Genomic DNA, 23,957 nt, shown 5'->3' with positions numbered 1-23,957 from the left:
GCGGGCGTTCATGGGGGGTCTTTGGTACCTTTTCCCACGTCGGAGGGGCTATCTGCGGGTTTCCTCCACGTCTGGCTCACCGGTCGGTTCTGTCTTTCTCCTGCCCCCCGTGCCACTTCGCGCCGAACAACCCCAGAGAGCAGGTCCCAAAATGGCCACCGCCGTCCAATTTCCACGCTTCTCAACAGTCGCCAATGTCAGCCCAAGGACTCCGGCGCCCAGCATCCTTTGATCCCGCCAGTCACTCCAGTCTCCGGCAATCGTCCATCGCCAGTCACCTCGTCAGGGTATACTGCCCAGGCACGCCGCTCACCAGGTCTGGATTCCTTGCCGCCCTCCTCAGGGGTGCCCCCACATATGCAGCCCGTCGCAGGGTCCCGCTCAATATTCACAGTGCCGCCACTGCAGTCCGCCCGCAGCCTCCTCCATCGCACCCGCATGGCGGTTCCGCAACCGGGGAGGTCTCCCCCGCCAGCATTGCGTCGTGCTCAGCCTCCACCTCCGCCCTGCAAGTACCTCCTGTCACCGCAACTCCGGGATCGAGCCCCGCAGCTCACCCGGTCCGCCGCCGTTCACCGCCCCTAGGGCCCGGCGTCGTCGGCACTTCGTGGCCCGTTCGCCACAATCACAGCGCTCCGGCGCTTCGCCAGCACCCTCGCCTCTCCACGCCACCTTGCCGACAACTTTGAGTACAAAGGCAGCACCTCAGGATCCCCGTGAGCAGGATAACTCGGGGATATGGAGCGGAGCTCTACGAGTTTGCGTCCGCCATTGTGGCCAGCTAGCCACGCCCCCCCATGGTCACCCCTTCACATGTAACATTCTGTTCTGGCCCCAAGGTAGTAATTATGTTTGGTGCATTCATAGGCACGCTCTGTGCCAGAAGCCCCGAGGTTGAGCCTGCTTTTTGTTTGGGGTTTAGCGTTGATGAGCATTTCTTAGATATTTGAAGGTAGGATGATGTGCCCAGCAAGAGATTTAGTCAATATAAGTTCTAAATTTCCAGGCAATTTAGTGGTTGGGCTTTCACCTGTAGGATTGTGTTCTGGCCGCAAACTGACAAATACAGTTGATGGCTTTGAGGGTTCGCTCTTTACCCAATGGCCCAGAGCTGGACCTGCTTCTTCTTTGAGATGACCATTGCTGAGCATTTTTTAGGAGAACAGCGCCAGTTGAGGTTTGCGTCCCATCAGCCTCTTTAAAGGGAGAGACCTGTGAGCAATTAAAATTGTGGTTTGAATTAATTGCATTAACTAAGTCTTGGTTTGCCATATGAGCCACTTCCACAGTTGTTCCTACTTTTCCACCCCCTTCATTATCATTTTTTTCACCCATTCCATACACTCATCCTAAAGTGCCCCCCCCCCCCCGAACCTTCTCCAGATTCTTGATTCTAGATGGATGGAGATTTTCTTTTTTGTGTATTGAAAATTGGGTAGTCAACTTGCCATAATAGATTTTTTGTTGCACCCCTTCAGTTTCTTGCATCTACAGGCTCCACCTGATGTCTGGTGTTCATAGTCAATGCCTTGTGAATCTGTTATTATGGATGCTGACCTAGGGTCCACGTCGCTCTGTGCTGCTCCATTCTTGTAAATTGTTTGCTGTCGGTTCCCACACTGAAGATATACTGTGACAACACTGTCTGACATGATCTCCCATGCTTTAGTAACAGGTCCCACTGGGGCTTTAGGTATCCTAGTTAAATTATCCTATGTATCTCCTGATCCTGTTGAAATTGATAAAATGTATGCTAATGCTTATAATGATACACTCACATATTCAAATGAAATTTCATCACTATTGTCAAATTCTCTCATCATGAACACTCAATCAACTCTAAATCAGAAGTACATGATCAGGCAGGCTGTTCAACCTAGGTCCGTGGTAATTGATTGATAGGTCAAAGGTGATGTGGCAAGTAGCCTACAGACAAACATGCAAACAGAAAACTCAGGTCCATCCTCCAGATACGTTCAGAAACACCCCAATTGTCCAGGGTACTTGGCTCAAATAAAGCACACATGTCCAGATAGGTGCACGCATACCCAAACACCACAAAGTCAGAAGCCACATTAAGTTAGGACTACACAGCCAAGCAGCACGCAGCACACACAGTGCACGCAATGATCATGTGCTCCTCATGCCCGATATCTGGACATACTAAGCACTGGCCAAGATTGTGTCCACGCAAGGTCGAGGCCCAACTGCATTTGTTACCAAGGACCCTTTATTTACGGCTCCAGATTCTTTTACCAAACAAGGGTCGCTAGATGTAATTTTATGATACCCAAAACAATATAAAAATCCACTCTGATTAATTGTAGTTTGAAACAGTCCTCAGATTTGTTCCTGTGGGTTGTGCTCATGGCAGAAGTGTATGATTAAACTAACTGTTTCTGTTTTGCCAAATGCCTCTTGTCTTTTGGTTTTTCAAGGTATATTTGTATTTGAGCAATAGTCCACTGGAAGCCCTTTGCTTGACAGCGACCATAGGTCATTGAGTAACTGGGTGATGCTCTCTGGAGGAGTTGCCTGTTTATCCTTAATATGCGAACAGTTGTAGCCTTGTCCCACGCCTTGCCTATCTGCTTGAGATCTCTTTTCAGATTGTTCAGGTTTGCTATCTTCTAATCAATCCCTGATACATACATTGCCGTCTATGTCCATTTTATTTGTTTGGTAGTTCATTGCCTCTATCAAGCTTTGCAATTTTCTGAGCAGGAGTGACCCCCTCATGGTTCCTTAATACCCATTGCAATGTGGCTAGAGTTTGGTGGCGCATCATTGGAAGATGAGGCTAGCGTGTTCTCCCACTCCTTAGAGCATAGGTATGAGAAATCTTTTGCATGAACCTGCAAAAGGTCATCAATTGGTCCTGTTTCTTTCCAAGGTTCTTCTCAGAGCAGGTTTCTTACCCTCTGACTCTGTACTATTGGGCAGCTCTTCTCTCCCATAGGGCTATCATTCCTGCTGTTAAAATGATCACCACCCATGGGAACCTCATTGTTCGCAGAGGCCACTGTTTTGCCCAAAAGTTGCTGTCTCGCTTCTTCCTCCTCCTATTGGTTTATTAGGTGAAACAGATCATCCACCAGCAAGGAGCTAAGCAATTTGTGGAGATGTCTTTCAAAGCCCTTCTTGGTCCCAAACGTTTGGTGTCAGTCCAGAGAGCTGAGGCAGATAGGTGCTCTTGAAGTGGCAAGCTTAGTTGCAAGTTGTTTGTGGGTGCGCATCCCCTTCTGTGTCGGCCTTGTCAGAAATGCCCCTCCTGTCTGGGGACCTCAAGTTACTACCAGGGGTTTCTTGCTCAAGCCTTTTCTCAAACTCTTTATTGGAGGTAATTTGACCGGGCCCCTCAGTTGTTTTTGCACTGCCACTGTGGGGCTAAGTGTTATAGATAGTCCTTTAATATTAGTGTTGGTCGAGTAAATTGCTATTACTTGTTTGGGCCTTTCCTCGAACTGTTGGAAGTGGAGTAACTGGCCCCCTCATTTGTTTTTGAACTACCACTGTGGAAAAGGTAGCCCAGTAATGTTAATATTGCTTGAGAAAATTGCTGCCCCTGCGTCCTTCAAGTATTTAAGCTTGGCTGTAATTTGTGCTTGTGAGGGCCTAGGACTATTCCCTGAGATTGGCTGGGATAAATCAGAAGTCCCCAATGGCTACAGACTGCTGAGGGGCTACCAGGATTAGCAATGAGATCAGACCAAGATGTCCTGAGGCTGCCTGGGGTCTGTTTTTCCTAAGGTTCTGAGGTGCCACTGGGTTTTGCTGGAGCACCTGGTGTGACTCTTCTCACATTTAAATAATTCCCTTTGCGGCCAACGTTTTTAAAACTTGTATTAGACAGGCCCCCCTGAGGATCATAACGCAATATATTCAGATTTATGAAAGTAATAAGGATTTGAATTAATGTGAATTTTAAAATATCCAAGTATGCATTGTCGGACTTTGGTGTGCTGGTGCACTAGACACTCAGCAGGGAGCATGCAGCACCAAGCAGGGTTATTTAGCTGCCTATTGCTTGTCCGCACACTAGACTCTCCTCAGTAAATCACTGTGTGGCTGCTTCAGAGTTTCCTCCCAGCAGAGAGCAGATTACTCCCAGTGACTCTACATTGCAATTGGCCCTGAGTGGTGCTGTATGGTGCTCCAGCCTTCCTCCTGTTAGGCCTCCTGACAGACCTGCATCTGTTCCTCATATGTGTAGGCGCTCTGGAGTGCTGGAGTATTGCAGCCATGAAGTACAGCTGAAGCCATGGAGCAGGGAGAGCTAGGGCTGCCAGCACCGATACACCAGCACACCAACGTGGAGAATATAGGAATGGTCCTCTAGAGTGCACTAGGGACTGCTGGTCGTGTCTGGGTGCGGAACTGGAAAGACTTCCAAAACCCCACGGCTCCTCACTCACTCCTTCCGTCTTTACCCTTCCTAAATAATAACTTATGGACTGTGGCAGAAATCCCAATGCCTCGAGCTCCTCCAAATGCGGCAACAGACTCAAGTAAACACTGTTGTAATCCGCAAAAACGTCTCCAGCCCCGGTGGAAAAGAAGCTTTTGGCCTCCTTCGACCACACGGGCAAACTATGGATAGCTCGGGTGCAATGTTCAAGGCTTATTCTAGGCTTGTTAGGGCTGCTGTGGTGAGGGGCACGATGTCCTAGGCTGGTCAAGGGGGTGCGCGGGTTCCAAGCTACACTGAGTGGTGGCTCGACTGCCTGCCTCTGTGTCACACACACCTACCCCCTGTCGCGGTTCCCCTACCGAGGATCACAGACTGTACTGGTACTTTGCAGAAGCACAAGCGCAAGCACACCGTGTGCTCACCTTCATCTTCCGTCCTGCGACTTCTCCTCTCCTCTCCTACTCAAGTCGAAGACTGCCACAACTCACTCTGTTTTGGCCTGCATAGGTAGGCCCAGGCAATGGCAGTAATGGTGACAACCAGTGGCACAGCTAGCCACTCTCCTTGGTCAGGCTGGTCTGAGTGGGGCGAAATCTACACTCCCCACAAGTACAATGATCACCCTGTCTTGTCCGGTCTGGCATGGTATTGGCATGAGCAGTGCAGTGACACCCTCACAGTCCATCCGGGCTATGCTAGGAGACACACCCACTGCATCTCACATCTCAGATCTAATCTGTTTTCTTTAATATTTTAATGGTTTCTTTTGTCTCACATGAGAAAAACAAGTCTGTTAAAGTTCAGCTGCCAGAGACCTCACCAGGGTTTAAGAGGTGTGGGCAATAATAAGATCTGGTTGAGCAGCCCAAGTTATGTTCGAAGGCCCCTTTCAAGGCCAATGTTATGGAGGATGATGATCTTAAAGAGTAAGTCCCTCAATTGAGACTTCCCTTTTGAGCTATGATGATACTGGATATGTTGAGTCATTTAACGCACTGTTTCCTCTCAGACTTTTCTCTTCTGCCACTTCTTGTTCTTCCATTCTAGATCTCAAAGGTGAACCAGTTCTTGACCAGTTGGCACTCTGACATGCTAACTTCTATGCCTGGGTTTCTTCTCCTTACCCGATAGAATTTATTTGTGACTAACATAATTCCCTATGGAGGAGTGGGACCGCCCTATTCTTAGCTCTGAATGCCCTTACCCTTCTGTCGCTGGCTAAGTCTACTTTATTGAACCCTTTTCTCCCAATTTTCTCAAAGACCTCAGGTCAGTGTCTGCAAACACATTGATTGTGCATTGGAGGAGGTTCTGAACCAGTTTCTGGAAGCCTCAAATCACACTTATGATTCTATGCTAATGATACCTTTGCCCAAGCCCAGATCTTCTCTACTTTTACCTGACCTTGCCTAAAATGGATTTATTTCCATTATCAGGATTTAAAGGAAACTAACATTCGCTCTGGAAAGCTTTTACTTTCTCAGCGTTTGCAATTGGTTCCATTCTATCTCAAGACCTCACCAGGCTTCTTCCTTCCGTATGGGGAGACACCCAGACAAAATTGTTCCCTCTTAGGTTTCTTCCTGCTCTCACAGAGCTGTGTTTCTCCAAGTCTATATATAACATCTAATTATTATCCATAAAGCTATGAAGCAGGGAAGCATTTGTAGCTAAACCAATTTTTAGTCAGATTATTCATACAAAAATTCATAGGTAGAAATAATAGAATTTTTTATAGCATACCAATTTCAAAGCACTTTTCGCATTATACTTCTGTAAAAAGTACACAAAAATCATTAAAACTTTCTAGCCCAAGCATCCTGCTCATTCATACATATTTAATTCATTTTGGTGAGAAAAATTACTTTTGCCGTTGCCATTTTTCAATGCTTTAAAAAAGGTCTTATTCTCTTTGGCCACTTCTCTAAGTATTATTGAACATGTATATATAGTTTTAGGTTCTTCTTTTTAGTCTTCATCAGGATAGCATGATTTCCTGACTGTTTGCATTGAAAAAAAACTCACAAATCAGTTAAAAAAGATGTGTCTGTGAATATACAAAAGAATATTAATTAGCCACAAGCGTCTCCCTCAACTATCCTTGACACTTGCGCGAAGACACAAATTCGCATTTGTGCGCTTTACAAAAATATTAACATAACATAACATAATTCTATTTGTCTTCATAATGACATATCATTTTATCAGTGCAATCCAAATAAATATTGGTAGTAATTATTTCAAGGTGTCTTTAAGATGTTAATTGGGCTCAGGTCAGTGATGCAGGCATCATTTTGATGAACTATATACAATTGCATATCTTATATTAACATCTTCATATACTTTATTTCAATCAACTGTCTGTGGATTGTTCACTCATTTATTTAGTCAAGGCAAGATAAAATCTCACTTGAGGTCAAGTGTATGTGTGCAATACAATCAGCCAATGTTACTTTGACTTGAACATCTAAATTTATTACAGAGATTTAGGTTACTTAATTACTTATATAGCACATGTACCTCCTCCACGCAGCTTAATTCCTTCATCAAGTGGGACAACAAAGGGTTGTTACATGCAGAGTTTCAGAATTTTAGTTTTGCACTCAGGACATTACTGATACAATAAATTATTAAGGCACATGCAATGGACTAATCGCTAAGCCTGAGTGGAGTTTGCGTCGCCGCGCTACGCGGAACTCCTCAAAGCTGCAAAATCCACAGCGCTACTTACTTTTCAATCCTGCCTTAATCTTTTGAATCCTTCTTTCTAAAAACTTTTTATCCGATCTGTTTTAATTATGTTTCCCTGTGTCTTGTGAAGTGTATATTTTGTGTCGTTTTCTACTTTTTGTGTGATTTAACTGCATTTTGTACTTTTTTCTTTGTTAATGCTTCCTCATTTTTTTACTTGCTTTCTTCTTCTCCTCCCTTACTTTTTTACCTTCTAAATTTACTTTTCCGACTCCCTCAACATCGTGGCAGAGATTTCGACCCAGTAAAAGAGAAGGCGGTGCCCAGAAGGGGTATAGCCCTGGGCCTTGTTTTTGGAGGTGGAGGTGACAGCTCTTGTTTTTTTTGTGCAGCGCCACCTCTTCTCCACCCTGGCAGCAGGCGCCAGGCCTGGGTCTGGGTACGGGCTCCGGGTGCCTCCTCAGCGGTGGGCGAGGGTGAGCTGGGCAATGTATCGCTGCTCTGGCGTCCGGCGCACCTATAACCAAGTGACGCACTGGTGGTCCGATATAATGGACCGAGAACAGGACCTGCTGGACCTACTAGGTGTTGAGGTCGCGGGGCTTGGTGAGTAGCTAATTATTATTATTGTGTGTTCTATGTTGTTGCAAATATTATTTTTTTCTCAAATAGAAAGATGCTTCTGCTTCCATGTAGGTAAGGTACATTTAAAAATCTTATATTTTGTGATCGTTATTCTTCTAGATAGGTGCTTGGCGCTACTAATCGAACTTGGAGTTGTTTGCAGCTTTGCGCTCACTTAGGCTGATTATGTAAGAGAAGTTAGAGAAATTAAGTTAGGTAATGCAGACTGGAGCAACTCCTTTCCTTTGTCCTGTCACTAAGATAGTGCTAGTTAGTTAGTTACTTAGTATTAGTTAGTAATTTAGCGGCCAGCGTGATGAGTCCTCTCATGTGACTTCAGTCCTTTGCTCCTTTAGTAGAACCTTATTTGTAGTTTGTATAGTAAGTGAATAGCAACCAACCAATTTGGTATATGCAATATCCATGTGTCAATCTACGCATTTAATAAGACTAAATGCAGACTTAGTGAATTGGCCGTCAAAGGGGGTTGAGATGATTGTGAATGAGATCTGAGATTCGGAACTTAGAAGTAAATATAATTTATTTGCAATTCATTCCAAAGTCTTAGGAATAGGCGGGCTAGGTAGGTTTAGGATTCAGGAATTGGAATGGAACTGTGGAATGATAAAGATAGAACAGTCCACGGCCACAATACTAGTCTACTACGAGTCGATCTGATTTAGGAAAGGTCACTGTTATTGCAAATGTCATTACCTCTCAAAAAATGTATTTGGAGCGATTATTTTTAATATGTATGTAACACCAATAATTTTTTGTCTCCTTAATTATGTCTTACATGATCATCAGCATCCAGGGGTGAGAATACAACGAGGAGGTCATCCGAGGCGGGTGCAGGAGCTGGAGGGATCTCCCAGGGGCAGAAACGCTCCTCAGAAAATGTCTCTGCTGGTCCCAGTAAGTACTTTGTCCTGTTGTTAATATTAATATATTATATATATTTCCCTAACTTTTACCGATCCTTATTTTGAACTATTATTCCCGTTTCCTAATTTTATTTTTTCCCAAATCCTCTTTGATCTATCTGTTTCTAAATTCCTGCATTACTTTACCTAACTTATTTATTTATTAATTTATAGTTTCTGTTTTTTTTTTTTACCTTAAACTGCCTCTGACTCTGTATTAGTCTGTCTGTAGCTTGCTTTCTTCTGTTTTTTCACTCAGCTTTCCCTCTCCACTTATATATTTTGTGGACTGCCTAGTGGTGGTACTGTAAGACTCAGAAAACCCATTGGTCCTTACTACTGCTAGTACTAGTACTTTGCTGTGCAGACTGCATGCCTAAGTACGGTACACTACGTATGTTTGTTGAGATCACAAGGCTTGTTTTTTTACTTTCTCATGCTCAATCAGTAAATGATGGTCAGGTTGGACACCCCAAAGTTGTGTCTTCTTCTCGTCTAGGCCTAGTATTATTAGAAGCAGTTGATGGTGAACTGATTACCATGCACCATGGCTGGAAGGAAGTATAAGGAGTTCAGTGATGTGTGTGGTGTATATATTGTATTTTCAATCTTGCTAGTGAAAAAAATAAATAGGGGGGCGTATATTGCATCTTAAAAAATTGAAATGTTTTTTCTAGACGTACCGACCACCAGTGCCAGGGGCCAGCGGGGAAGGCTACACCAGCCAGGAGGGAGCAGCAGATGTGGCAGCTGCAATGGGTGAGCCAGCAGCATTGGCGGGTGGTGGTAAGTCATATTTCTTGCTTATTGACAATCATATTTTTACACTCGCTGCAAGGGTGTACAGTCACTGTACACTGTACTGTTGAGACTAAGTTATTAGCAGTTGAAGAAGACACCCTTTACTTAGCATTAGCACAAGTTGATGACCTCTTCTCTTCAACCCAGCAGAGAAAGTTTTATGAAGAAGACTAAGAATCAGACATTTATGGGTTGATAGAAAAGGGAAAGAAGGATGGAAGGAGGAATGATGGGTGACATGTGATATATATGACTGGCAGAGAAGGATGCGTGGGTGAAGGGGGCCCGGGATGCATATTAGGTGGCCGATAGAATGCATGGGTGGTTGAAGGAAGGGTGAAAGGTGAAAGAAAGGATGCCTGCCTGGGTTGGTGAAAGGAATCCTCGGGGGGGTTTGATGGTTCAGATTTAAAGGCAAGCAAGGATGCATGGGTGGTTAAATGACAAATATAAGTTGGTGAAAGGTTTGTTGAGTATAATGGCCATGTTTTGATGGATGGATGCCTGGATGGTTTTCAACCATAGGTGAAGACTGGATGAAGAGAATGTAAAAGAATATTGAACCCTACCAGAGTAGAAAAGCCAAGGGTGAAGAATAAAAAATAATGCTAGAAGAACAATGCAATGATAAATGGAAAAATCCCTGAGAAGAAGAATAAACAGCGATTTCTTTTCCCCAATGTTTTTGATTCAAAGGTTTGAGGTTGTATTTCAGACTACTGCCTTGACTCACAGTAGTTTGCAAGCACTACATATATATATTATTATGTTTGTACCTACCCACCCATCATCAATCGCCTTCCTCCCACTCCAAGGCCTAGTCCTTCCCTACCCATGTCATTTCGACAGTGCCAGCCATGGTTGGCCCATCTGTTACCTGATTGGTTACAATAGTAGTACCTCATGTCACATGGCGTCGTACCGTATATCATCATTCATATAATCATATTATCTGCCTTATTGTCATACTTACGGTGAAATAGACAATGAAAATTTGCCACTGATTTAACAGAGTGGCCATAATAGAAAAAGAGATAATTGTGTGGTACAGCTGCCCCACCTGCAGAGAGTAGTAACGTGAGTCTGAAACATGAGTATGTCTGTCTAGGGCACAACTCGCAAGCTGAGCTGACATGCCTACAACTACGCCTACAACTACAAGATTAATTTAGCTTACTTGTCTACTCCATAGTTCGTAATGCCTGAAACTCTATTCTCATCCAAATATTAAGGACCGAGTAATCGAGGATATCACAAATGTTATGTACTGCTAGCGCTACTATGCCACTATAATAATTGTATGTGTTACTGTTTTGCTAAGAGTACTGGTTACAATTTATCTTTTTCCTTTCTTTATATAGCTACTCTTGCCAAATAAACAACATATGATAGGCAGGAGAGAGCAGCCAGGACCAGTCAAAGAACACTGAAGGACATACAGTCTGAATATTGGCTGCTGGTGGTGCTGTAGGAGGAGGCAGCAGCTGCAGCTTCCAATGCACCAGGCCCCAGTCAGGCCCCAGTAGTGCCTTCAGTTTTACGGCACTGTGGTCCGGCAGCTGCCCGCCACAAAGCAATCACAACCACTGCTTCACATCCCTGTTCTTGTAAAAAAATGCCAGCGCCGCATGCTCCTCCGGATGGCGCAGTTAGAGGGCAAGATGGAGGAGCACTTCGACAATCTTGAGCGCAAGATCCGGCTTCTAGCCCGCCACTGGATGACCATAGACCTCAGTTTCTTGCCCCTTTTTAATCTTTTTGGGGTGAGTGGGACTTGTTGGGGGAGAGGGTTGGAATGTGGGAGTTGGAGAAAATGTGGGTGTTCTTTTTTGTTTTTATTTATGGACATTTAGATGTATGGACAATTGGACATTTCTATTGGACATGGTTTGGGGTTAGGGAGAGGGGTGGGTTTCTTTCATTCTAGTTTATTGCTTAGGGGAATACTTTTATAGTTTTACAAATGATGTAAATCCTTTTTGGGGGGTTACTCTTTTACTTTGCACTGTTTTCTTTGCTGCAGGGGTGCAGCCTTATTTTGAAAACTGCCGATAGTGTAACACACCAACAAATAGATGTGGTACCCTCACTTATCCTACTACTGTCAGTCTCTCCTCCTATTCTATGCAGTCTGTAAAAAAAAAAACATGGACTCGTAAGGGTGTGGGTGTGTGAATTAAATAATTTCCATATATATACATTATTGCATCCCCCAAACTTCTTCTCTTACCTGTGATTGATAGTTAGGTGAAGCGATGGCTGCATGGTGATGGTGTGGTTTCCCAAGGTGCCATGATGGTGGTAGTAGGAGAGACAGTAGCAGTTGTAAAAAAAGAAAATGAGACAGGCTTATGAGGGAGACTAGAGAACGATTAGTAGAAGTACAGTACACAAGAAGCCATGATAAGCAATGTGAAAGTAAAAAAAAAAGTAAAAACAGAATGGTGGGGTAGCCTATTACAAGTTACAAACTGAAGTCAACTCGAGCAATGGACTTTTGAGGTGGACAAGCATAACCTTTAGCGCTGGAAGGATGAGGATGCTGGCATTTATGTTGGATTATGTTCCTCTGAAAAAATATTGAATACTGCCTGTGCATGGGTGGGCAAACAAATATATGGCAGTGTGGGCTATAGTTATACTTAGAGCAGAACTTAAGATCCACATCCTGCCTGCCCTTGAGTTGGTGTTGCTTTCACCACATCCGCCCCCCCAAGTGTGTGATCAATTAATGGTGTACATTTAATTTATTAAGACCAATAAATCGCACAGCTCGGGGGAAGAAGGTTAGGGGTTCGATGAATGGATAGGAAGGGGGATTTGAGGGAAAGGTTTGACAAAGACAAACACTAGAACACAAGGACAACAACACACATTTATCTTGACGGCCGATCATCATAAATCTGTTATGGGAGAAAAAGGAAATGCATGCATGATGATGAGTACTGGACTAGTTTAGGTAAATTAAGTTTCTGTCTGCCCCCAGTGAGACCCAAGTTACATTTTTGTTCTTGTAGCGGGCTTTGAAAGATAGCAAATAAAATAAAAATATCTATAGAAGTCAAGTAAACTAAACAAACATAAACAACACACACAGTTGTAATGATTGAAGGGATAAAGTGATATTGTATGTCTTGCCAAATTGGGAGATGCATCTCTGCAGCACTGCATTCCTCTTGGACTGTCCGTTAATCTTGGGTGCCTGGCGGATGCGGCTCGGTAAGGTAAGTGTGAGTTGTTTATCCAGTATGGCCGGGGTAAGGGCCTGTAGATGGAAATGTTCTTATATTTAAGAAACAACTCAAGGGGGAAAGTTAAACTGCATAAAGGAGTGAAACAAGAAGACTTTGTTTCAGAGGCAGCATGGCTAAATGTCAATTTCCGGCAGTTACCTCATATAACAGGTCTCCCACCAAATCTTCACTTAGCTTTGAATTTGATCCAGATATCACTGAGCACATACACACCCAGCAACATAGCATGCCATTTTCCCAATTAAGTAAAAAATCAATGCACCGCTGTAGTATCAGTCAGACAGTTACACCACACCACCACCACTACACAGACATGTAGGTCTGGTGTTGTTGTTTACCTTTAGGCCACTTCAAAGTCATCATCATCCAAATCAGTTGGCTTCAGTGAATTTGAAAACTTCCATATTCTTCTGGTGGCAGTTCTTGAAGTAGTCACGCTCACGCCCATGCCCTGAGTCATTCGATCATCTCTGATCCTCCTGAGTCTGACTACGACTATGAGTATGGCATCCAACTCCGTACCAACAGTGTTCCGAGTGAGTCCAACTCCCGAGTCCTGACTCAATGTAATGGATCGGCCTGTACTTAACAACAAGAAGGGAAAGAATTACTTGCTGGACTCACTGTAGAGTAGACTACAGTAGGAACTAGATTTGTGTTTGCAAGCTTTGCTTTAACTGAGTTTCTGGATAGGTCTGAGTCTTTGAATGAGTATAAGTAAGCATTAAACAATAAAAGAAAAGCAGTGTAGACATTGTGGAGTGAGCCCGGTGAAGGAATCTTGCTAGCCGATCTTTCAAAGGGCAAAGAAAAAAATTACCTTTAGGGGAAAATTATTGATCAGCTGTCGATAGGCCACACAACATTGTGAATCTCAATTATATAATCATCTCTAAAACATTAAGCGGAACAAACAATCACCCAGTCTCACACTGCCTGCAGCCACCACATGAATCATCTTTCTTCTCAAGTCTCAAATCAAGTTGACCGACACATGATTGATGATGAATGATGAGTTGACATGTCATCATTCACAAGTTGTACTAATAAATAAACAAATGGCAATGTGCCACGCACACCAAATTTTATCACTAATGTTGTAATGATGTTGAATGTTCAATGTTCATGAGCGTGCTGGGAGGTGTCGTCCTCTAAACCTGGACGTAAGTCAATCAATGTAGTTGCACTATACTGTGTAGATAGTGTCCCTCCTTAAGGACACTATCTACACAGTATAGTGCAACTACATTGATCATTCGCAAGTTGACATCAGAACAAACAACAATCACTCAGTGTGCAATGCATACCATCATATACCTGTTCTTCCGGTGTGCTAACTGTGATCGATTGGTGGTGACACATCACAGAATACAGATCATCCATTGCTTTGCTGTAAATCAAATTATTAATAATCTCACATGTGGGTGGGGCAGTCCATCCAGGCTAGTTGAAAAGGCTAGATAGTCAGGAGCCAGGCCCAGGGTTGGACACAGAGGTGGGCACACATTTGTTTGTATTAATCTCTTGATTGAATGTCTGGCTAGAGGGAAATGGCTTACGGCAAGTTGAGACTTCTTTACAGCACACAGTTGCAACTCCAATCCGGCAATAAAATGTGTCTAAGAGTAAGACGGTGGGGATGGATTGGTCAACCAGACACACACACACACACACAAATAATAAAGTAAATAATGTTCCTTGGCTATGTCTTTTTTTTAGGTTTTTTTGGGTGTCAAAGAAAGAAAGCAAACCCCCAATTGTCAGGGAAGTAGAACTCGTCCTCAGACTCTAGTGGTTCACCCAGAAGTAGGTCACCTAACACACTACTTCCATGACCTGAGTCGCCGTCATCATCTTCCTGCTGTGTACTTCAGGTATGGTGTAATCCGGTGGTATAAAGTGCTGATTCATTTTGATCATGGTTAACCTCTCCACTGTTTTAGGCCAGAGACTGGTCCTTCTCACTGTCAGAACGGCACCAGCAGCACTGAAAACATACTCAGCAGAGACACCTGCTATGGGGCAAGCCAGATAGTTTATCACCAGCCTGCTGAGCACTGGTCATTGCCACATTTTCCCATACCAATACAGCAAAGTAGACCTCTGTTGGGTCATCCATATAAGCCTGGACCATCTGCTCAATGGTCGTGAGTGTTCACTTTGCTCAGCCTCTTTTGCCTTTGCCTCAGCACTGGCCAGCGCTGCCTGTAGAAACCATTCCTGTGCCAATTTTGGGGCTAAAGCTCCTGTTCTTTTTGTTGATGTTGTTCTTGGTGTTTATGGTGGTTTTGGCTGCTATGAGCCAACTGCACTGCCCTCAGGGTCTGAAGGTGAACTTGAAGGCTGCCCTGCAGTACTTGTTGTGCCCTGGAGGAGCGGGTCTCTAATTCCTGGCCGTTCTTTTTCTAGCTGACTGGCTTGCACAGCTATGCAAGTTTTGTAGCTGGCAACATCGCCGTCTGAAAAAGGAATGAAAGTTTCCAGTAATGGTTTGTCCCGTGGACCAAGAATTGTGGCACAAATGTAATGGTTGGATGACACAATGCCTTTTTGTACCCTTGTATTTTCAGATAAGCAAAAGATTACGCTCTCCACCAACTCATATGCTTCTTTTATTTTCTCCACACATGCGTACATTGCAGACACCTCTTTTAGCTGTTCCTGTAGCATGTGCAACAATGGAATATCTTGGCCCATGGTACTGTCCTCCTTGCTGACTTCAGGTGTGAAGACCTCAAAAGGAAGCTGAATCTCTGTCAGGCATTTAACTAGGCTAAATTGGTCCATCTCAATGATCATGCCTTTCACAGCAGTATCCCCTCTTTGCATGACATAGTCATTGCACATCATACATAATGTAGCACACCAGAACAAAGTCACTATCACAGTTCTCTAAATACGTTAATCCTGATTAATATGTCAATATTTGGTAAAAATATAATTGTCTCCATTCAACTGTGCCGAATATCACAGAGATCTTCAATCAATAGTCCAATCCCACGTCGAGATGTCAATAATTCAACTTTATTTCAAATTCACATAACAGCCGACGCGTGTTTCGCCTGACAGGGCTTCCTCAAGGCTGCAAGAATTACATGTAACACTCAGCAACTTATACCTTATCAGTATTAATACATATTAAAAAAATCACCTATATCTTATTTACATATTTACATGGATAGTATTACTCTAAGGACACCCGTGTCAAGAACCATCACCACGAGGAACAACACAAACAGGGCACACAATAAAGTTTAGTTGAAATGCCTCCTTTAGTTCAAACCTCACCGAAAATAGTGATACAGATTAGTTTTGCAATCACCAAAAATTCCATTAGTCTGAGTGCCTTTACCCTAAAGTGAAGTTGAAATGTTGGAACAAAATGACTAACTACTATAACCCATCTCATACTCCGTGTGACGAATATATAAAGTGTGCTTCCAATGGTGAGAGAATCAATTCTCACCTCAAAAATGAGTTATTCTTTCATGTGATCAGTAAATCTCTTGCACATGTTGTCAAACTCCATTACAGTCCTATCTCAGGAATTCTTCAAGGGAATCCAAATATATATAAATAATACAATATAAATAAAGTTCCCAAAAGGAAACCAGCAAGATAACGCAAGTCTAGAACAGCTAAAACAGCATATACTTTATACTGTATAGATGACAATTCTTACCAAATGTCAACTGTGAAGTGCGTAATAACAAATCCAGTCGTCCTCAGTCTAGGCATATAGATTCCAAATTATTTAAGAAGAAGTGATCTTCATTCCTGGGACCATATTACGGCCTCACTGTTGAAATAAATAAGTAGAATGCTAGTCCATGATTCATCATATATCCAATCAATGCATATGAATGTATATGTGCGAGTAGGTTAAGGCCCTCAACGCCACATACTTCATTCATGGGACCACATTATGTCCTCACTGTTAAAATAAAAAAGTAAAACGCTGGTCCATAATTTCCCATATATCAAATCGATGTATATATATATGTACGTGTGTGAATAGGCTATGGCCCTCATTATTCCCATTTACGTCACATAGTCCACCAGCTCAATCACATAGTCACCAAATTAGTCCTTTATCTATCATACAGATATGAAAGGGAAATCATGATTTCAACAATATTCATAAGTTACTGTCTGTAAAGTGTGAACTCCTGAATACGTCATGTTAGTCTACATAAAAACGAACTGAATGGTCACCCGCCCTTGTAACAGAAGCCAAAATAAACGTTACATGAAGAGTACATAGCCCATAATGCGCTCTAAAGTTATTAACCCTCATGTAAGGTGGCGTTCGTTATAACTAAATCCCATAAGCAAATTATTGATTTACTTCACGAAGTCCGTATAAAGCGACCTAGGATTCCTTCGAAATGTTCTTAGACATGAGGCCGTCTATCTTGTGAATAACCGCGTACAATTCACAGTAATAAAACGTGATCAAGAAATGATTTGTATATAATGCAAACCTTACCTGCTGTCCTGTGTTCCGACAGCATGTCATCAAAACTCTTTAGGCGTGTACGTCTCCTCGTCGCATCATTGTGTTTTTAAAAACGCTAACGAGCTATTAGTCAACAAAATAGGACTGGTATTGATTCACTTCATTCGGCTACTTGCATGCGGCGGCCATATTGGAGAGATCACAAAAAGCGGCATTCGCCTTACCTCAATAGTATCAGTAAATAATTACTAATCTATGTGTATCAAGCTTTCAGCTTCGCCAAATATAATTTATTCAAAAAGTCACCAATATCCAAAATTAATATTATGGTCACAAAAATGCCTATTTCATGGCGATCTATAACGGTCATCATTATTTCGAGGCATATGATTTAGATTAAAATTACTCAATCTATTTACAAATAATTAATCACAAGCGACCAGGCAAATTACATGGGTTGAAGTCTACCCATTAACATGTTGCTAGTATCAGATAAAGGATATACTATCTATATGACTAGCACTGTCGACGTATGGATAAAAAAACATTTGACTACTATGAACAAAGTCTCCAAGGTGTCCTCAAAACACATCTAGTTAATCATCTACTTTTTTCAGAAATTGGTCCATATAGAACCTGTCTATTTTGAGATATATTTATGAGGCAGCCGCCTCCTATAAATACATCCTTCACAGCGTGATTTGTCATAATGTTATAGGACATCCATATGGTGTACTGTATTGAGATATCATAACATGATATGTATATGTATCTTTAGTACCAATAGTGTATTCAGGTCAGACTGATTTGCATATGGCCATGTCTGAACTGGGCTGGTGGAGTGAGCTAAAGAATGATGATGAATTAAACCCAGATCAGTTGACTGGGGGTGAGTGTTTGATTTGCTCAAACGCTCCGTCCATCATCCCCTTTGGTATCGCTTAACTATATCACTGCCATTATCCGTGGCAACAAAACCAATGTTAAGCCCTCTTGGTCGCAGCCATTCAAACACCTTGCTGTCATAGTCCTCCAAAATGTTTACAGCAGTATGATATTTCTCCATGGCGGACATGGCTACAGTTGCATGTTTCCGAGCGGCATTAAAAATCTCAGCATTGTCAACGCCTGCAGATATCTTTTCTCTAACCCCCACAAAAGAGATCCAGTGTTCAGTGATGGCAACGGGTCCACATGTCAGGTGGATAGTGTAAACAGCATTCTGCTGCAAAACTTGTCTAAGCAATTCCATCGTGATGTAGTGCTGGAACTCTGGTGAAATAGGACAGATTGGGAACCTTCCATTTTGGGCACATGACTGCCACAAATTCAAGAAAACCTACCCCTTCCACAAATGAAAAAGGGAGGAGGTCCAGCACTAGCATTTTAGCCAGCTTTGCATTGTACAAACGTGCTGTTTTGTGGTTGCGTTCGTAATGCCACTCTGACCTAAACATGCTGAGAATGGTAGCCTGGATTTTTTTCTTTTCTGGTGACACTGATGTAGGTGATTTCTTGACACCAGATATTGTTAGTCTCAATGCACGTTTTTTCGTTCCAGTACATTCTTGCCTTAGACCCCTCGGTGTCTCAGCCTGACTCTTGTGCCATTGCTACGTTGCTGATGATGATGTGGGCGGTACCACTACACTGCTGGGGACAGGGCTGCTTTGTGTACTGGAGAAAATGTTTCCCTCTTGTTCACCTTCCACCATGATCAGATCTTCTTCATCCCCAACACCAACAACACTTGCAGTTTTTTGGCCGCTAAGGTGTGCCTCGCACTGGATCAAGTGTTTTTTTCTCAGAAGGGTTGTTTGGCCCCTGGTACCATAGTTTGTACCAAGCTTACCCCGACTAACACCTACTCCACAAATGGAGCATATAGCAATGTTCACCTCCTTCCTGCTAACCAAAAAGAAGTCCCAAACTGAGGTGGTCAACTTTCTAATGCTGCTGGTGCCACTTGCAATGTCAGATGAACTGGTAAGTGGGCGTGACATTTGACTCTCTGCAGTACCTACTTGTACTGAGGTGGTTGTGGTGGATGTAGGTCGCTTCCGGGATTTTGTAAATATGGCAGCTGGAGGTGTGGTGTTGATGGTTTTTGTGTTGGTGGTATCCGTGCCACATCCCTCACAGCAATTTGGGATGGGGTAATGCCGGTCTCCACTGGGCGGGAGTAATGTCCATGATGACTGTCTTGCTGAGTAGTGTCTTGCAGAGATCTGCAAGTACATCCCCTGGGTAGGCACTCCAATGGGTAATCAAACTAAGTTGATTCATGCAAAAGTGAATCCTTTTTAGATGCGTGTTTTTAAATGCTTTTATTCAGCAAATTAGTTCAATTCGATATTGTTTAGCATATCAAATGTTCATTTGTAATCCATACTAGCAGATCTATGAATCTTGATCTCCTATGCATTTCGGGCTGGGACGCCCTTGGTCACGGAGCACTGTTGAGGAAGGGAGGGAGGGATGAGTCAGTGAGGGTATACCGCCTGGATTTACATGTGCTTAATGTGACTAAGTGCAACAATAACTAAAACGGGTGTGTTTGCTAACGTTTTAGTGACTGAGTGAAGGTACTGGGTAGTGCAATGGAAATTACTGCGTGTGTCGGTTGAATGCGCGCTGCACAATGACATGCTGGGTTCTGTAGCGCTGTGGGCGAAGAACACTTACTTCGTAGATACCGGTGGCAAAGCGTGCCGTCCATCGCTTAGTCGATGGGTCTGCGTGTGGTGCGGGCGGGTGCTCGTTATGTTTAAACACTCGGTGATGTGACGTGAAGAAACGTAAACATAAACAAAGGACTACTCGGAAGTATGCACGGTGGCGGCCATCTTAGAATGTGGGGAGATAGAATACAGGTAATGCAAACTGGGGAGAATGCAGAGAGACAATGTCAAAAAACAGAAGTAGTATTACATGAATAAACAGTAACATAATAAGCAATGCATCATATTAGTATTACAGGTAACAACTATACTCAATACGGTCATTAAGACCATGCGGCTTCAGAGTCTGTAACAGATAAATCCATTCAAGTTCTCTTTTTAACAAGAGTTTATGATTGTCAATCCCTTCTCGTTTGGTGAGGGTTTCAAGTACTATGAATTTTAATTGGGCGATGGAATGCCGAGCCTCAGCAAAATGCATGGCGATGTTGGATTTCTCAACTTTCAGCCTGATGTTAGATTTATGCTCGTTGAGGCGAGTTTTAATTTTCCGTTCGGTTTTACCGATGTACAGCTTTCCACAGGGACATTTCAAAGCATATATCAAATTCATCGAGTCACAGGTAGCATCAACTTGAAGTTTAATGTTGTGACCTTTCATTGGGTGCTGAATACTGTTGCCTTTGATGACACTATTGCAGTGATTGCAATTGAAGCAAGGTATGGTGCCACGGTGTTGTGTGTGGGTTTCAATGGGTTTAGACAAAATTTCCTTGAAATTTCTGCTTCTTGTGTGTGCAAAAATTGGTAGTTTCTCAAAAATGCCCTTGAAGTCGGGTTCACTTTGTAAGATGGGCCAGTGCTTCCGTATAATCTTCTTGTATTTAGGGCTGGCTGTGGAGTATTTGGATACTATCACCATACGTTGTTCTTGCACTCTATTGCTTTTTAAAAGGCTATCTTCTCTGGTGATGAGAGCAACTCTAGATTGTGCTTCATTCAGAGTATGTTCAGGATATCCTCTAGCACGGAATCGTTCACGCATCTCATTAATGCGCATGATGTATGTCTGTTCGTCTGAAACGATGCGTTTAACACGCAACATTTGCGAATATGGCAGGTGTTGCTTCAGGGACCCTTGGTGAAAGCTGGAAAAATGTAAGGTATTGTTTCTGTCTGTGTTTTTTCTGTGTAAGTCGGTAATGAATCCCTCTGGTGTGATCTTGATATTGACGTCAAGGAAGGAGATATGCAATAGAGTGCAAGAACAACGTATGGTGATAGTATCCAAATACTCCACAGCCAGCCCTAAATACAAGAAGATTATACGGAAGCACTGGCCCATCTTACAAAGTGAACCCGACTTCAAGGGCATTTTTGAGAAACTACCAATTTTTGCACACACAAGAAGCAGAAATTTCAAGGAAATTTTGTCTAAACCCATTGAAACCCACACACAACACCGTGGCACCATACCTTGCTTCAATTGCAATCACTGCAATAGTGTCATCAAAGGCAACAGTATTCAGCACCCAATGAAAGGTCACAACATTAAACTTCAAGTTGATGCTACCTGTGACTCGATGAATTTGATATATGCTTTGAAATGTCCCTGTGGAAAGCTGTACATCGGTAAAACCGAACGGAAAATTAAAACTCGCCTCAACGAGCATAAATCTAACATCAGGCTGAAAGTTGAGAAATCCAACATCGCCATGCATTTTGCTGAGGCTCGGCATTCCATCGCCCAATTAAAATTCATAGTACTTGAAACCCTCACCAAACGAGAAGGGATTGACAATCATAAACTCTTGTTAAAAAGAGAACTTGAATGGATTTATCTGTTACAGACTCTGAAGCCGCATGGTCTTAATGACCGTATTGAGTATAGTTGTTACCTGTAATACTAATATGATGCATTGCTTATTATGTTACTGTTTATTCATGTAATACTACTTCTGTTTTTTGACATTGTCTCTCTGCATTCTCCCCAGTTTGCATTACCTGTATTCTATCTCCCCACATTCTAAGATGGCCGCCACCGTGCATACTTCCGAGTAGTCCTTTGTTTATGTTTACGTTTCTTCACGTCACATCACCGAGTGTTTAAACATAACGAGCACCCGCCCGCACCACACGCAGACCCATCGACTAAGCGATGGACGGCACGCTTTGCCACCGGTATCTACGAAGTAAGTGTTCTTCGCCCACAGCGCTACAGAACCCAGCATGTCATTGTGCAGCGCGCATTCAACCGACACACGCAGTAATTTCCATTGCACTACCCAGTACCTTCACTCAGTCACTAAAACGTTAGCAAACACACCCGTTTTAGTTATTGTTGCACTTAGTCACATTAAGCACATGTAAATCCAGGCGGTATACCCTCACTGACTCATCCCTCCCTCCCTTCCTCAACAGTGCTCCGTGACCAAGGGCGTCCCAGCCCGAAATGCATAGGAGATCAAGATTCATAGATCTGCTAGTATGGATTACAAATGAACATTTGATATGCTAAACAATATCGAATTGAACTAATTTGCTGAATAAAAGCATTTAAAAACACGCATCTAAAAAGGATTCACTTTTGCATGAATCAACTTAGTTTGATTACCCATTGGAGTGCCTACCCAGGGGATGTACTTGCAGATCTCTGCAAGACACTACTCAGCTGTTCATTGATGGTGTTAGGATGGATAACACCACCCTGATTGCGCACCCAGACCTTATTGAACGAAAATACCTTTCACCTAGCTTATGCAGTGCACCACCCACGCCTCTTTCCATGATGACTGTCTTGTCATCATACTCCTCTTCTACATCTACCTCCATAACTCTAAGACTTTCTGGAACCTTCCTTTTCCCTAGCCTTGTCCCGTGGTGTGTCTCACTCTAAGACTGAGGTGGGATCCAAGTGGTGTCTAGATCATCAGAAGGTGGGCTTGCAGAAGAAGTTGATGGACTAACCCTCCTTTTCCTTTCTGGAGATCTGGAAGACAATGGATCTTCTGAAAGAATGGCCTTCTCTTCTTCCTCAGCAGGAGGCTCGATCTCCTGAACTGCCCCTACTTCAGGAAGAACAACTACTATCAGGAGAGGTTGTGGCTGTTGTTGCCTACTTATCTGAGTTTCCTTCATTGATTGTGTACTAATTTGTGATAACGATAGGTCAATTTCAACATCACTGCTCATTTGCGTTGTCGTGATTAGACTGGCTGCCTCTGCGACAGACATCAGCTTTGGCATAGGTTGATGGGGTGGGTCCACTGATGTGGGGGTGCTGCTCCCAGCTTGCCCCCCGGACACCTCTGCTGCAGGCGCAATTTTTGGTTTCCCAAAAAAGGTCTTGGGCGACATACCGGTGGTAGTAAGTGGCAGTGCCTTCTTCTTCTCACTGTCAACTTTAACTTTCTTGATACTGGTACCTATCTTTGGGGCCATCTTGAAGATGTCAGTTAGCATGCAGTGGCACTTATCTTAGATTCACAAGTTGAAGAGTTGTCTGTGGTTCCACGTTACGTGATGTACTGCACAGGGCTCAGGGCTTCTGTCTGGCAGTACAATGGGTAATGTCTCCTCCTCTTTTGTGCACCTAAAAGCAAAGAAGCAAGAAGAACATCAGTGAAACGTTGCATTGATGTGGTTCAATTACTAGTTCAAACAAATATAATATAATTTAGTGTGGGGTTACACTTGTTAGTGTTATTGATATTATTATTACCTCAGTTCTTTAAACAATTAACAATACAGAGTAGCCATTTGTGAGACTTTGACAGCAACAAGGGCTTTCATGGTGTACTGTACAGTACACTCAGGAAGGATAGGAAAGAAGAAGAAGAACACAAATACAAATGTAACTGTTTGGCATTGTGCATCACGTGGGATGAAGCATTCAGGGAGTTGCAGCTGACAAATGACAATGGATGGAAGGAATAAGCCAGGGGGAACAAAGGGAAGACAGATATGCAGGCCTATGGCAAAAGCACGCTAACTGCCTCCACAAAATGGCTGCCAGCTACATGGTTACAACATCAGGAGGCCTGGAAAACAAAGAACTCAAGCCGGTCTATATGGACACAAACTTTACAAAATGGCCCCTGGCCACATAGGGAG

At 43.1% G+C, this 23,957-nt stretch overlaps 1 protein-coding gene across 3 annotated transcripts in view; it reads left to right on the top strand.

The window, feature by feature from the left end:
- IL1RAPL1 (interleukin 1 receptor accessory protein like 1) overlaps positions 1-23,957 on the top strand; it is a 2,372,066-nt gene that overhangs the window by 820,024 nt on the left and 1,528,085 nt on the right. For 2 of the 3 annotated variants that reach the window (XR_014967814.1, XR_014967813.1), the window contains exons 2-5: positions 7,495-7,708; positions 8,534-8,641; positions 9,327-9,435; positions 10,812-11,648. The exons of the other annotated variant lie outside the window; for it this stretch is intronic. The gene's annotated coding sequence lies outside the window, so the exon portion shown is untranslated. Of the gene's footprint in view, positions 1-7,494; positions 7,709-8,533; positions 8,642-9,326; positions 9,436-10,811; positions 11,649-23,957 lie in introns of those variants that run through there. 3 annotated transcript variants of the gene reach the window in all.

This window comes from Triturus cristatus, chromosome 8, assembly GCF_964204655.1.
Source record: "Triturus cristatus chromosome 8, aTriCri1.1, whole genome shotgun sequence".
Taxonomy (NCBI): domain Eukaryota; kingdom Metazoa; phylum Chordata; class Amphibia; order Caudata; family Salamandridae; genus Triturus; species Triturus cristatus.
This window is presented reverse-complemented; position numbering and strand designations above follow the sequence as displayed.